Genomic DNA, 12,493 nt, shown 5'->3' with positions numbered 1-12,493 from the left:
GCCGCCGAGCGAGCTCTGCTGGCAGCCCAGACCGCGGGGCAGGGGGACAAGCCCAGCCGCAGGGCGGCAGCCGCGGAGGAGCCTCGGGGAAAGGAGCACCAGAGGGAAGTCCTTCAGCGTACACTCGCATTTCGGGGCGTACCAGGAAGCTGAGAGCTAATGCTACACGCTCAGAGGAGGCTGGTGATAAAGCTCTCGACCAGTTTTGGTAAAAGGTGCCTGCAACTGGACTCCGACAGCAAAGCGACCCTTAGCCCAGGGGACCACCGTGCCACACGAGCGTCCTGGGTAGCTGGCTGCTGACAGAGATGGGCCATGAGCATCAGCTAACTCCAATACATGCAATAAACTAGGCCTCACGCTGACAAATAGACCACCTCAGTGTAAAAAGAAAAGAGAAGTTTTTTTAAAAGGCAAATGATAAACCCTTGGCTGCTTGGAAGAGTTGATATGCTACAGGGCTACGATAACCACAACTGCACAGAGTCTACAAAGTCATAACTGCGGGGAGAAACCAAGAAGTGCATCTTTACGAGAGAACAGCTTGGGGGCTACGATACAAAAACAAAACTTCCATCACACTAGGAGCTGTTGTTTCACCAATATCACCTCAGGGATCTGGAAAGTAAGGAGCGAGGAAGGGCCCACGAATGCTTGTGTGTGTGTGTGTGTGTGCGTGTGTGCATGACTCTGCATGTGCGGTGGCAGTGGCGAGAGGGAGTCACTCCACATTGCATGGGACACGGGTCCGTGGGAACTCATGCACTGAGACTTCGGGTTAAAATGCTAGTTTGTTCTCCTAACATCCATGCATAATGATCCATTTCTGTACATAATAAAATATATTTATATATTTATATGCATAATGCTTTTATGCAAAGAAAAAGAACTTCATATATCGCTTTGGAGAATTATGTATACACTGTCCTATTCAGAACCTCTTCATACCGAGTTCCTATGTACCATTGGTGTCTTCCCCTCTTTTTTTGTATCCCTCCCCCCCCAAGATACTAAGAAAAAGTAATCAAACTTTCCAGATTATAGAGAGGATCTATACAGCACCATACCTTTTATTCATTATTATTATTAATTATTCATTTTACAAAAGAAAATCTTAGAAGCAAAATATATAAAACTGCCTTGTCTTTCAGTGTCATTTATCCTGTTACAATCTATGCTCATATGAAAAGCCATTTGTATGATACTGTCACCTTGCCATTCCCTCTCCTGCTTCTTCTGCCACAACGGATTATACATAATGAGAAGGAAAAAATAATCAAGGATATGTCCAAAACAAAACAAAAAAAAGTATCACTGATGCAGTAACACACCCTGCAACGACCTGTGCCTCAACTCCCAGCGTTGCCACTGCAAGTCACCTGCCGATGCTGAGCCTCTATGCTTAGCTCTTCTGCTAAATGGCGTATTTCCCTTAATTTTCGCTTTTTCAAGCACATCTTTACAGGTGGCTATGTTCAACCTGTCTGGCATCTCATCTTATAATTCCTTACCAGCTCACTGCAGCAGTAGGGGCAGCCCTGCTAACATAAGGCAGGAGGGGAGCCTGCTCCGGCGGGCAGCAAACGGGCTCCTGCCTCCGTGCACGTGCGGGCAACAGCACCCGCTGTCAGTCCGTCCTCACGAGCCAAGAGGCAAACTCACCGGCTTCCCTTGTTTTACAATCAACCCTGGTTTGATGCTTATGGAAAACAGGGGTGTACCATTAAATTTAAGGAAAGAATAAGAAAGAAACAAACAAACCAACCCAACAAACAAACAGACCACACACATCACCTCTCTCTGGAATTCAGCTCGTTGATTGGTATAACAAACGCTGTATATTCAGAAAACCCTGACGCCTGAGCAGTGTTGGGTTATGAGAATTTCCTTGCACGTGCGCAGTACTTCAGATTCCCCAGGGAGAGAAAGCAAAAATGGTCAAAAATCTAAGGAAATCAAAGTGGAGGTTGTAGGGGGGAGGGTGGGCAGTCGAGGAAAACCTCCAAAAAGAAAAGCCAACTTAAAGCATCCCATAAACCATTAATATATTGAAACACCACATACTCATTGACAAGTAACTACTGTAAAGGCTACACAGTGTGTTCTCAACAGGATGGTGCTGAACATTGTCTCCACAGCAGGTGCTTGGCCATCCCAGCAAAGGAAGATTTTGCATACTTCAGAGTAAGTTCAATTCCCCAAAAAAAGAGAAAAAAAAAAAAAAAAGAAAAAAAAAGGAGGATCGTCACTCTGGTAAGGGGCCTATTAACAGTCTGCTTCGTTAGGAAAATAATGCAGGGTTCACAAAGGTCGTAAGCTGTAAACAGTATCACTGTCCACTTGCTGACAGCAGATTTGGCAAAGGGTTCTCTCTCTACATCTCGTGTCAGTTTGAGGGCCTGGAGAGGAAGAAGAAAAAGAAGAAAAGACAGTGAGACTGCTGCATGTAGAAAAACACACAACAAAAAAGGCAACCAAGCAAACCCCCAAACCCAAAATCAGCTTACACTGACAAGCAATTTTGACTTGTTTGCACCCAGAAGCTTGAAACTTATAGCAAGGAATAAGTTGCACCGTGACGCTGCCTGAAAATGCTTCTCCCTTGCCAAGGTTTGAGTGTGCTTCTTTGCTGGCTTAGCTGCTCCCAAGCAGGAAAGAAAAAACCCTCTCTCCAAAGAAAAACAATGTCCAAGTCTGATTTACAGAAACCCAGCACATCATTTATTTGTTGAGCAATTTCCAAATGAAGCACGGAAGGATCCTCCAGCTTTTCTCCATTTTTCACAATCACCCTTTCTCAGCATCACCAAAAGGCTCGACAAATCTTCCCTCAGCATTTGATATCAACCACCACCCTTGAAGGACAGCCGAAGGAGGCTGCTCAAGAGAAGCAGCGAGTAGCCACGAATTTCAGTTTGGACTTTGGAGTTCTCCATTTTACTGCTCAATATGACACACCGTCAACAGACAGGGTCCACCCAGCTTTAAAAACAGGGTTAGGGTCCAGCTTATTCTGTAGCCACGAAACAGAGGGAAAGACTCTGGAAAGACACCTTGGATGCCGCATGGAGAAGACTACAAAGGGCCACCAAAAGTACGTAAACCACTGAAAACAGACGAATATTTCAAACAAGGGGGCCAAGGGGCCAGGTTTTTAAGGTGCTCAGTGGCTTAAAGATATAGTTAGGAACCAAGCAGGGTTTTGGAAAGTATGTACATTTAAACATTCCCATGAAATCCTTTGACATCTTCAGAAAGCCCACTTGGTAGCCATCCATGTTGCTGGGCATGTAACTTCTGGCTCTGAAATGGCTTCTGAAACCAGGGCTTAGTCCCCCACACCTGTTGAGGATTTTCCCCGAGATAAATGATTGGTGATTTTTTTATACAATGTGAGAACAAGGGGACACTTGCTGAAACCAAAAAGGCATTTGAGTTGACTACAGGAATGTCTTTACTCTCAAAAGATCCTGGTATCAGGCACCCTCATGAAAAATGGTGGATTTAGGGGGACTGCTGGATTAATCTGAACCACTTCTCCCGCAAGGGGGATCACTCAAAGGCTGTCACGAGATGACTCTCCATCACTGCCCCTCTCCTTTCTAAGGTGCCAGGCACTGATCCTATGATAATATTTTATCAAAATGACCTATTCTGATAATGCTAAATGACTGATGGAGATTTAATCATTTTGTCTCATGGTTATTAGAGCAACAGCGTGACAGCTGCTCACTGCGCCATTAGGGGAGAACTTCATTCAGCACAGCTTAGGGAGCAGACAGATTGCGTGTTTCACCCAAACAAAATTTGGCTTTAGCCTTAATTATGTGGAGGGGTCTGGGGTAGACCGTTTTGTGAATAAAGGGATTTCCAACTGGATCAACATATTGATTTCTTCATTTTCAAAGGGCAAATTAATGCTAGCCATTCGTTAATGTGACTGCCTGGCAATGACTCCATTTGGTAAGTGTGTCCTGATGGCCATAACAAGTCAGCAGAAGATACCCAGACAAGCCTGGTAGCCCCCAGTAAAACCTGGCTAGTGGCTTGTATGCAGCCGCCAGGTACGCTGAGCGTGGGCTTAACTTTGGCATGTGTGAGAAATCTTGCTGACTTCGAATGGAGCTATTAATTAAAAGTAAACAAGTACAGAAACTCACAATGAAGTATCAGAGTAATGTTTAACATTTAAATTACAAATGTATGTAAAATATTATACTATGAAACAAAGTGACAAGAGAAAAAAGTGGAGGACGGATGATGATGAGCATCATTTGTGGAAGTGGCACTGCCCGATTATTTTTTCCTGAGGACACCCGTCCTTCAGACAGTGACAATGTTTAGGAGACAGACACACAGCTGCAACTGAAACTTGCTCATAGCAGAACCAAACCACGCTCCATTTTCACAGCTCTGTTTACATGGACTTTGCAAAGGGATTAAAAAATGAAAAGAAGTAGACAAAAGTCTTAAGCTGCCTGCCTTCAAATTATCCCATTAAAGTCCGTAACAGACCCACACACTCTCGCTTTCTGTCTCGCCTCTCGTTAACAAAAAGCCTCTGTTAACCCTGAGTTAGCAGCCTGCTGCTTCATAGCAATGAAACCTGTATCAGGCAGGGAAGCAAGCACTCCAGTTACATCTCCATTTATCAGTGGTCCTCAACAACAATTCCCCAGTGATCCTCTCTCCCTGCCCCCAAATATCTCCACCTGCCTCCTGAGCCACCACGAGGTTTTCTCCCATTCCCGACAGCCGTGGGAAAAGCTCATCCTCTGGAGTGTCACCCTGAATTTGCAGAGGCAGACGGGGTTTCTCCTCTGGTGAGCCAGGATGATGCTGTCCTCTAAGGGCAACACGCAGCTCTCCAGGTAAAGTACTCCAGTCCTCACTTTATCCTTTTTCCTGGCCTTCACTATTGGGTGCTGTTTTGGGGGATAAGAAGTATAAGCATAGGGAGTGATGAAAAAAATATATAGAACAGAGGTCAAGGAGGGATACAAGAAAGGTGAAGTCTAGGAGTGCTAGTGGGTTAGGGCAGCGTTTGCTAACTTGCCACGGCAAAGGCACAGAGCCCCCTCTTATGTGTGGCATGGTTTCTTGTTTCTTAGGTGGGGGGGAACTTCCAAAAAGGGCACTACTGGAAAACATCATCTGCCTGTACTTTTTAAGCCACTCCCTGGAAAATTCAGTACTCCCTTGAAAAGCTCCTCTGCCAAACCTGAAGCCCATTTTCAATCATCAGGGAGTGGAAAGGAAGGAGGAATTTTAGACTTTCTCTCGAAGTTTCTTAGACTTCCTTTTCTTAAGACTTTCTTCGGAAGAAAGTAAAGGCTTTCTTTTGGAGTGCAGTCTTCACAACTGTATTGATACCTGGGCTCTGTCAGGCACGCACTGAAAGTAGAGGCAATTCTACTATGGCTGTTTTGGCCCCCTGGGTACAGAAGGCTGGAACAAGATACATCTGCTGGACATTAGAAGAATCCACAGTACTATATCAAGCTATAGCACATGCAAGCATATATGCATGTGGTTGGTGAAAATAATGATTTTAAAACAGAAACCGAAAAAGTATCAAGTGAGGGGTGAGGACAAACTCCACAGACATTTTGAACCCTAGATGCTAAACCTGTTTATCCTATTTGGAGGAAGAGTGTAAAACAAAAAGCAAGTATTTCTGTATTTCCTAATTCTTCAGCTTGCAAGCAATTATGTGGGAGATGAGATGCCCCCTTCTTCTGTCCTTTTCTCTGCCCCATCCTCTACCTTGCAACTGACCAGTTACAAATGCTACTCTTGCTTTACTCTGTGGCCGAGCTCTTGGTTGTGATTTCCCTCCAGCATTTCCTCATCTCTGTCTCACATCATTCCACCATTTAACCGGATGGCCATCTCCCAAGCCCCACGCCACCTCGTGCACCGTCAGAGCAGCTCTGAAGGATCATCTGCCGCCTGTTGCTTTCTCCCTTTGATTCCCAACGATGCCAATTACGCAGCACTGGAAATTTCTTCAGAATAGAAAGGTGACGCATCGATGCTCCCCAGAGCGAGGCACAGATAACGTGCACTGGTGGTAAGTTTATCAGTAAGCTAACATAACAATCAGCACATACAGCTTTCTGTTAAAAGAAAAGTTATGTGCTCCTTTACGTAATTATGGTATGAGAAACCACACTACCAACACACAGCTCCTCTGTATGGTGGCCTACCAAGGACCTTCTGATTTGGCTGGAAGGCTTGTTGAGTGGATCACATCTTGAAAAATATCACCACTTAGAGGTCTGTAAAACAAGTGTTTTCCCTGGGCACCACTCCGTAATGACCCCCCAGGGACAGGAAATCCCAGTAACTACTTTTACTGTCCAGAGACTGGGGATGCAAAAGTTTTGAAGAAAACCTGCATCCTTTAGTGACAAATGTACATTCGATCTAGTGCCTCTGTCCCTTGATTTGTCATCGCCACCAGCAGTACAGTTTCTACTCCAAAATGGTGGCAGGCTCAAAAAGCAAGACTTGATTAGGTATGGGTACAAGTTAATATTCTGCCCGACATCTTCACAGCTCAAGACTGAAGAATACACAGTATTTGTTTAGAAACAAATAAGGAAGATAACTACTGTGGCCAATCCTATAATGACAAAATTGCAGCATGAGATTCTTCTGTTCAAGCAGAATAAAAATTAGGAATCCCAATGCCATGGCAGGTATGTCACAGTGGCACCCTACAGGCTTAGCGTATGCTGCGCTAGGATGGCACCATGCTGAGAGACAACGCTGAGGTCAGGGTGCGGAACCCAAGGGGGAAAAAGAGCTGGCAACGACATATTTTCTTTCTAAGGCCCGAACTTTCAGGCATGTTGCAACTTCACTTTTTCTCTTTAAATTCTGCTCATAAAAATACATCTTTTCCAGCTCAGAATCGGGGGCAGAGAGTGAGGGAGAAGGATGGAAAGAGGAAGAACGCCAGCACAGAACTAAGACTTAAGGGAGCTAAAAAGTTGGTGTGCTAGTACTTGCGCAGGCACGTAAAGCACAGAAGTGTCTCTTTTCCTTCTCTTGCTGCTCTTCCACTCCAAGAAACACTGCAAACCATAGCAGACAACCAAGTATTTTGGAAGTAAATGTAACTAAAGCCAGCAGATCATTCTCTCACTCTTATCAGCTCCCTGGGACAAAAGACTTGCCCAGAACTGTAGTGAGGTGCCACAACTGTTGATATGCATGGTATTCTGATATCCTAGTTGTCTACAGAATCACAGAAAAGTCCAGGCTGGAAGGGACTCAGCATCATCTGGCCCAACCTTCTATTGCAGGCAGGGCCTTAGGTTAGGTTATTCAGGGCGCTGTCAAGCCAAGTCTGGAATATTTCCAGCAAGGGAGAGTCCACCACTCCTCTGGGCAGTTCACTTTATCCTCAAAGATGGGTAAGGTCCCTTCTACCCATTTTACAGATGAAAAGGAGACACACAGAAAGAAATTGGTCCACCCATGCTCACACACTTAAAAGTAGATCAGGTTTTCCTAATGTATCGGGACCTGATACTGAACAACCAAATTCACAGGAAATTCTGCACTTGCTTGTAAGAGGAGCAGGCGCATGCAGACTCCACATGTCCATAAGTCATTGTGTTATTGTCCATACAAGAAGACCATATGCTGCTACACTTGTTTTTACACTTACAGACATGTCAGCATGCAGTTATGCCGGCTTTCCAGCACAAGCACTGCTCATACCCAATTGCTGTTGAGAACCATCACATCTGGCTGGGTTCAGTCCTCTGCCCTGGCCAACGGAGAAGAGTTTAGATACAGGACATCATCTCTCTACAAGGTCTCCAGGCTTCTTACTTGACAACTTTATGGTGAATTTTATCCCCTGCCTTTTGTTCAGGCGCCTGAGGACTAGGGTGGAAATCCTGCCAGTTATGGATGACACTGCCATTGATTGAGAGACATCAGCCTGGGTGTTCAGCACAGCACCTTTTAGGCAGGATGCTGTTGGACTCGAGGAAGAAGGCCAGAAATGCTTGCAAAATACATCTTCTGTTACGGGTAAAGTACATCGACTGGAATAACGGTGCTTTCTTTAGGCACTCGGGAGCACTGGGAAGGAGACCTCTACTGCGGATCTAAAAAGGATGGATAACTACTGCACCTGTGCAAGACCAGAGAAGGATTTTGCTTGCACTTCTGAATCTGAAAAGTAAGAGCCGCTTTTTAGAGTAAAAGGTACCTGCATGGCTGGAAACATCCTGAATTACCGGTTTAAAGTGCTATGGAAATGTGCTACGTACTCTTTATTCTGAATGTCTTTATAGAGAGTTTCTTTTTCTCTGCCAGGTACCAAGCCTATTTTAAAAACATCCTCCCTGCTATGGAGTCTTCTCATTTTCCTCTGCAGTTAAGTTGAAAATGACAGGCCAATAATGCTCACACAGGTCACACAAAAGGATTTCCACCATGTTGATATAAGGCAGGACATCCTTTATCATGACTTACAAGTGGTAGAAAAGGCAAGAGAGGGAAGGTCTTTCCTCAAAACCAGATTTTCTCTTCATTTGTATGAAACCAATTACCCATGAAAGCCAGGAGAAGCAGTTTGCAAAAGCAGGCAGTACAAAGGAAAAACAATGGGCAAGATACTCAGCTCAGCTGTGAAAGTGCATAAACGCAAGCCATTCTCCACAGCATCATCTGGGAAAAGCGGCTTTTTTCCTGGAGTAACTGCAGACAACCACAGCTACACAGCAGCCTCCGCTACCTGAGCTGCATCTCCGTCCCATTACCGCTCAGCAGATGTCCGCTCCGCCAGACTCCAACAACTGCCACCCTGCGTGGTAATCTGAGTGGAAAAGCGGATTAAATAACTCCCGTAGACTGGACCAGAGCGGAGCGTTCCACCACCCAGCCACAGGTACCTGATTTAGTGGGGTCAGTGTCCCCACGCACCGTGAGGGACTCGATCAGGGGCAGCGCTGACGGGAGCATCCTGCTGGAGACTCTCCACCAGTGGCACCGGGAGCCGGGAGGGGCATTGCGTGAGCATCCTTCCTTCATCCTCCTTCCCGGGGCCAGGAGAGAAAGGCCAGCTATTTACACACGGTCCTACTCAAATATGTGCACTCCTGCTGGCCCACGCTATACCTGTGCTCTTTGGCTGTCATCAACACAAGACTTGAACCTCTCCAGCTGTCAGTTCATCGCCTTGGCTGAGTGCTGAATTGCTACGAAAAAAGATCTTGACCCTTCCCCAGGTGCATGACGCTATGTTTCTAAAAAGGATCTCTTATTACGCACTTCTTCAAGAAAATATGTTTTTAGGGGGCTATTAAAAAGAATGGCACAAAGGAAGGAAAGAAGAAAGAAAAACCACCTGTAACCATCCCAGCTGTCAGGCAACAGCACGTCTGGGGACCAACACTGATCTGCCCCTCTAAACAATCATTACGGCTCATTCACATGAAAAAGACGATTTGTGGAGACTCATTCTGTAATAAAACCCGCGTGCTGCCAATCCAGGCAGGAAAGCACTGGGGAGACTAGTTGATGCGGGCTGTTCTAAAAATATCAGTTTGTGCTGTCATCTGGTGAGAGTATGTCATCCTGTAATCTTGGCATCTGCAGGGACAGCAAGTTTCTGCCTAATTATTGCTGCTGAATCACATGACAAAGCATGAGGTACTAAAAAATATATCTATATAAAACACCAACAGAAGAACACCCAAACCACAGGATCAGACCACTGTCCTGGCTTCAGCTGCTGTACACTCACAACACAAACCTGTGGATGCAATCCTGTTTTTTACAGATATTTCTCCTTGGTTAATAAAATCCCAAAACATAAACCCAGATTAAAAAACCACCAAAACCAAAAAGCCCTACTCCCAGAACTAGCGAGCGATTCATCATGTCTGTGTGTTAGCTCCTGCTGCCTTCCCGCAGCAAAAGCCACAGCATCCCTGCAAGCGTAGGACTGGCCGCTGACTGCAAGGGGCTTCGAGGGGCACTGCAGCCAGCGGGACCACATGGGGGGCAGCCCCAGTGGGGTTTGCCTGGTTTTCCCCTCTCCTCCTCCCCAGCAGCCACGAGCACCGCGTTTGCTCCCATGCCACTGGTGTGCACCCAGGGAGCGAGGAGCCTGCTCGGGGCAGGCCCTCCTTGGAGTTAATGGGATCCCTGTTCCCAACGAAATACGTTTTCTACATAGATATTTTTGTTCAAAGACTAAACTTGGCATGCATGATGTTCAGCTAGTCACAAAACCACCTTTCAAAACTTGGGCTGGCTGAAACACTTAAATGCTAGAAGCGCGCCACCGCCTTAACCACTAAGCTGTTAGAAACGGAGCAGAAAAATTTGCTGCTCCTGAATTTCCTTTAGATTTTTTAAAGGCAGCCAGCCCCATCTTGGTTCCGTTTAAGGAACCTGCCAGCCTTACCCCTAAGACCTCATTTTTGAAAATCAGAGAGCAAGGAGCACAGCTATGGTCCTGAGGCTGTCAGCATCCTCAGGCAAGAGGTCCACCAGTTCTGGTTTCCACATTTCAGCTTTAATGAGCAGAAAATAAGCTTTCTGGTAAAGAGTAAAAATCATCTTCCTCGTGGCATATTGTCCAGAGGTCTCCAATTCGAAACTTCATCCAAATGGAGATCTTTTCACTATCTACTACAATATTTGAGATGGTATTGTAGTGAACAGTAAGTCATCCTCAGACCTATGCATTTGTCTTTGGCGTGAATTTTACCCAGAAACAGGTTGAACGCCAATTAACAAATCAGCAAGTAGTCCAAACTGATACGGACTAATGAAATACCATTTTGTTATGCTTCCTAGGATTTTGCTTTATCAGAGATGTTAACCATCAAATTGTGCGAACATTACATGACGTTGCTATGCGTAGCTTGTGCACTCTACTGCTACAGTAAGATGATGCGGGACCTAGATAACGCTAGGGCAAAACGAGTGACTTCAACTGATCTGTGAAGTATTTTACTTGTAATTTTCGAACAAGTCAACGTGACTCCAGCACAGCTCTGTTACAGAGCCCAGAGGCATCCTGCTAAACGGCACACTGAAATCTCTCTCAGAAGACGCAGCTAGATGAGTTTTTCAGATGGTGAAACCAGCTCAAGAAGTTCCTGCCCTGCTTGCGCTGAGCCATCCTCCACCCCCTGCCCAAGCCCTGCCAGCAGCGCTGCCTGCGTGGTACCGTTGTAAAATGGATCACTGAAACAACCGAGGTAAAAACAACTTCTTAGATGGGTTTTGATGCCGGAGGAAATGTTTGCGCAAGTGGTAGCTGATCACCAGCTTCTGACCTTCCAGGCAGCAGTAAATGTCCCGAATAGTCTCCCCTGCCAGTCTGTTTGGGACTACTCTTTGGTGAATGCCAAGTCGCTTGGGACTCGCCGGCTGAGAAGGACCACAGAGCAAAGTGCAGAGTTGTGAGAATCCCAGGCTGAGAGAGAACCCATTAATTTCAAAATAAAAGGTATTCTAGAGACAGGCAAGGGAATAGTGACATCTTTATTTATTGATAAACAAGCTGAAAAACCAAGGTGATGATTATCTGAGTGGGCAGAGGGCATATCCAGTGCTGTTGGGAAGCAGGCAGAGATAGAGGAACAGAAGCCCCAGACAGCTTAACAGGGGAAAATTATGGCTGAGTGAATAAAGCAAGAAAAAAGCATATTGATTTCCTCCTTTCTTTCTTGTAAGAGAAAAAAACCAAAACAAACCCAAATTCATTTATATGCCTTAATTACAGTCCTCTGAAAGGCTGGGCATAGCCAGCCTCAGGGGCACAGGGCCAGCACGGTGGGACTGGGCAAGGCTCTCTCCAGGGACCGTGCACAGGCTTACGTGCAGCAAACGTGCACAGCCACTAAACCCGCAATGGTGGCGTCTCCTGCAAGGGTTTTTTCACTTCCCCTATAAAGAAACTGTAGTTGATTTTCTTCCAAAGTAAACCCCCCTCTATACCTAGAGTATGTATAAACTAAATACCTATGTATTTGGCTTCTTTCTTTTCTTCCCGAAAACTGACTCCAATGTTTCTCTTATTTTTCATAGAAAACACAGCACTCACTATTCCCAGGTATGCCAATAACCCATTGTAACTGCCTCTGCCTGCCTGCAGAATGCACCTGGCCACCCTCGTGAAAAGGATTTAGCGTGAGCAAGTGCCAGGCTGCTCTGCTGAAAGCGTTCCCCAGTCTTCAAGCCTGTAAAGATTCATTATTGGGATCATCAATACTGCAGAGAGAAGATTTTAATTCAGGGGTCCCTATTGCTACAGCGAAGTGGAGAAGTAACCGAGAAAGCAATTCAGAACGATTGCATCTGATGTCAAGCGAGGCACCCCTATCAAAATACAAGATGCTCATAGGGAGGCAAACTCTCAAACAGCGCTGCTTAACAGACAAGGAAGGTTGCATGATGAACCAGCTCAGCAGATATCGTCTGCACTTGCACCTGATACCGGAGGCACCCC

At 45.7% G+C, this 12,493-nt stretch overlaps 1 protein-coding gene across 1 annotated transcript in view; it reads right to left on the bottom strand.

Moving 5' to 3' along the window:
- Positions 1 to 2,210: 2,210 nt before the first annotated feature.
- The window catches only part of FOXO3 (forkhead box O3), a gene marked incomplete at its 5' end in the record, with an annotated part of 13,982 nt that continues 3,699 nt past the window's right edge, over positions 2,211 to 12,493 (bottom strand). The window contains one exon of the mRNA XM_009576058.1: positions 2,211 to 2,399. The remainder of the gene's footprint in view (positions 2,400 to 12,493) is intronic.

The sequence above is a fragment of the Fulmarus glacialis genome, unplaced genomic scaffold (genome assembly GCF_000690835.1).
Source record: "Fulmarus glacialis isolate BGI_N327 unplaced genomic scaffold, ASM69083v1 scaffold7714, whole genome shotgun sequence".
In the NCBI taxonomy this organism is placed as follows: domain Eukaryota; kingdom Metazoa; phylum Chordata; class Aves; order Procellariiformes; family Procellariidae; genus Fulmarus; species Fulmarus glacialis.
This window is presented reverse-complemented; position numbering and strand designations above follow the sequence as displayed.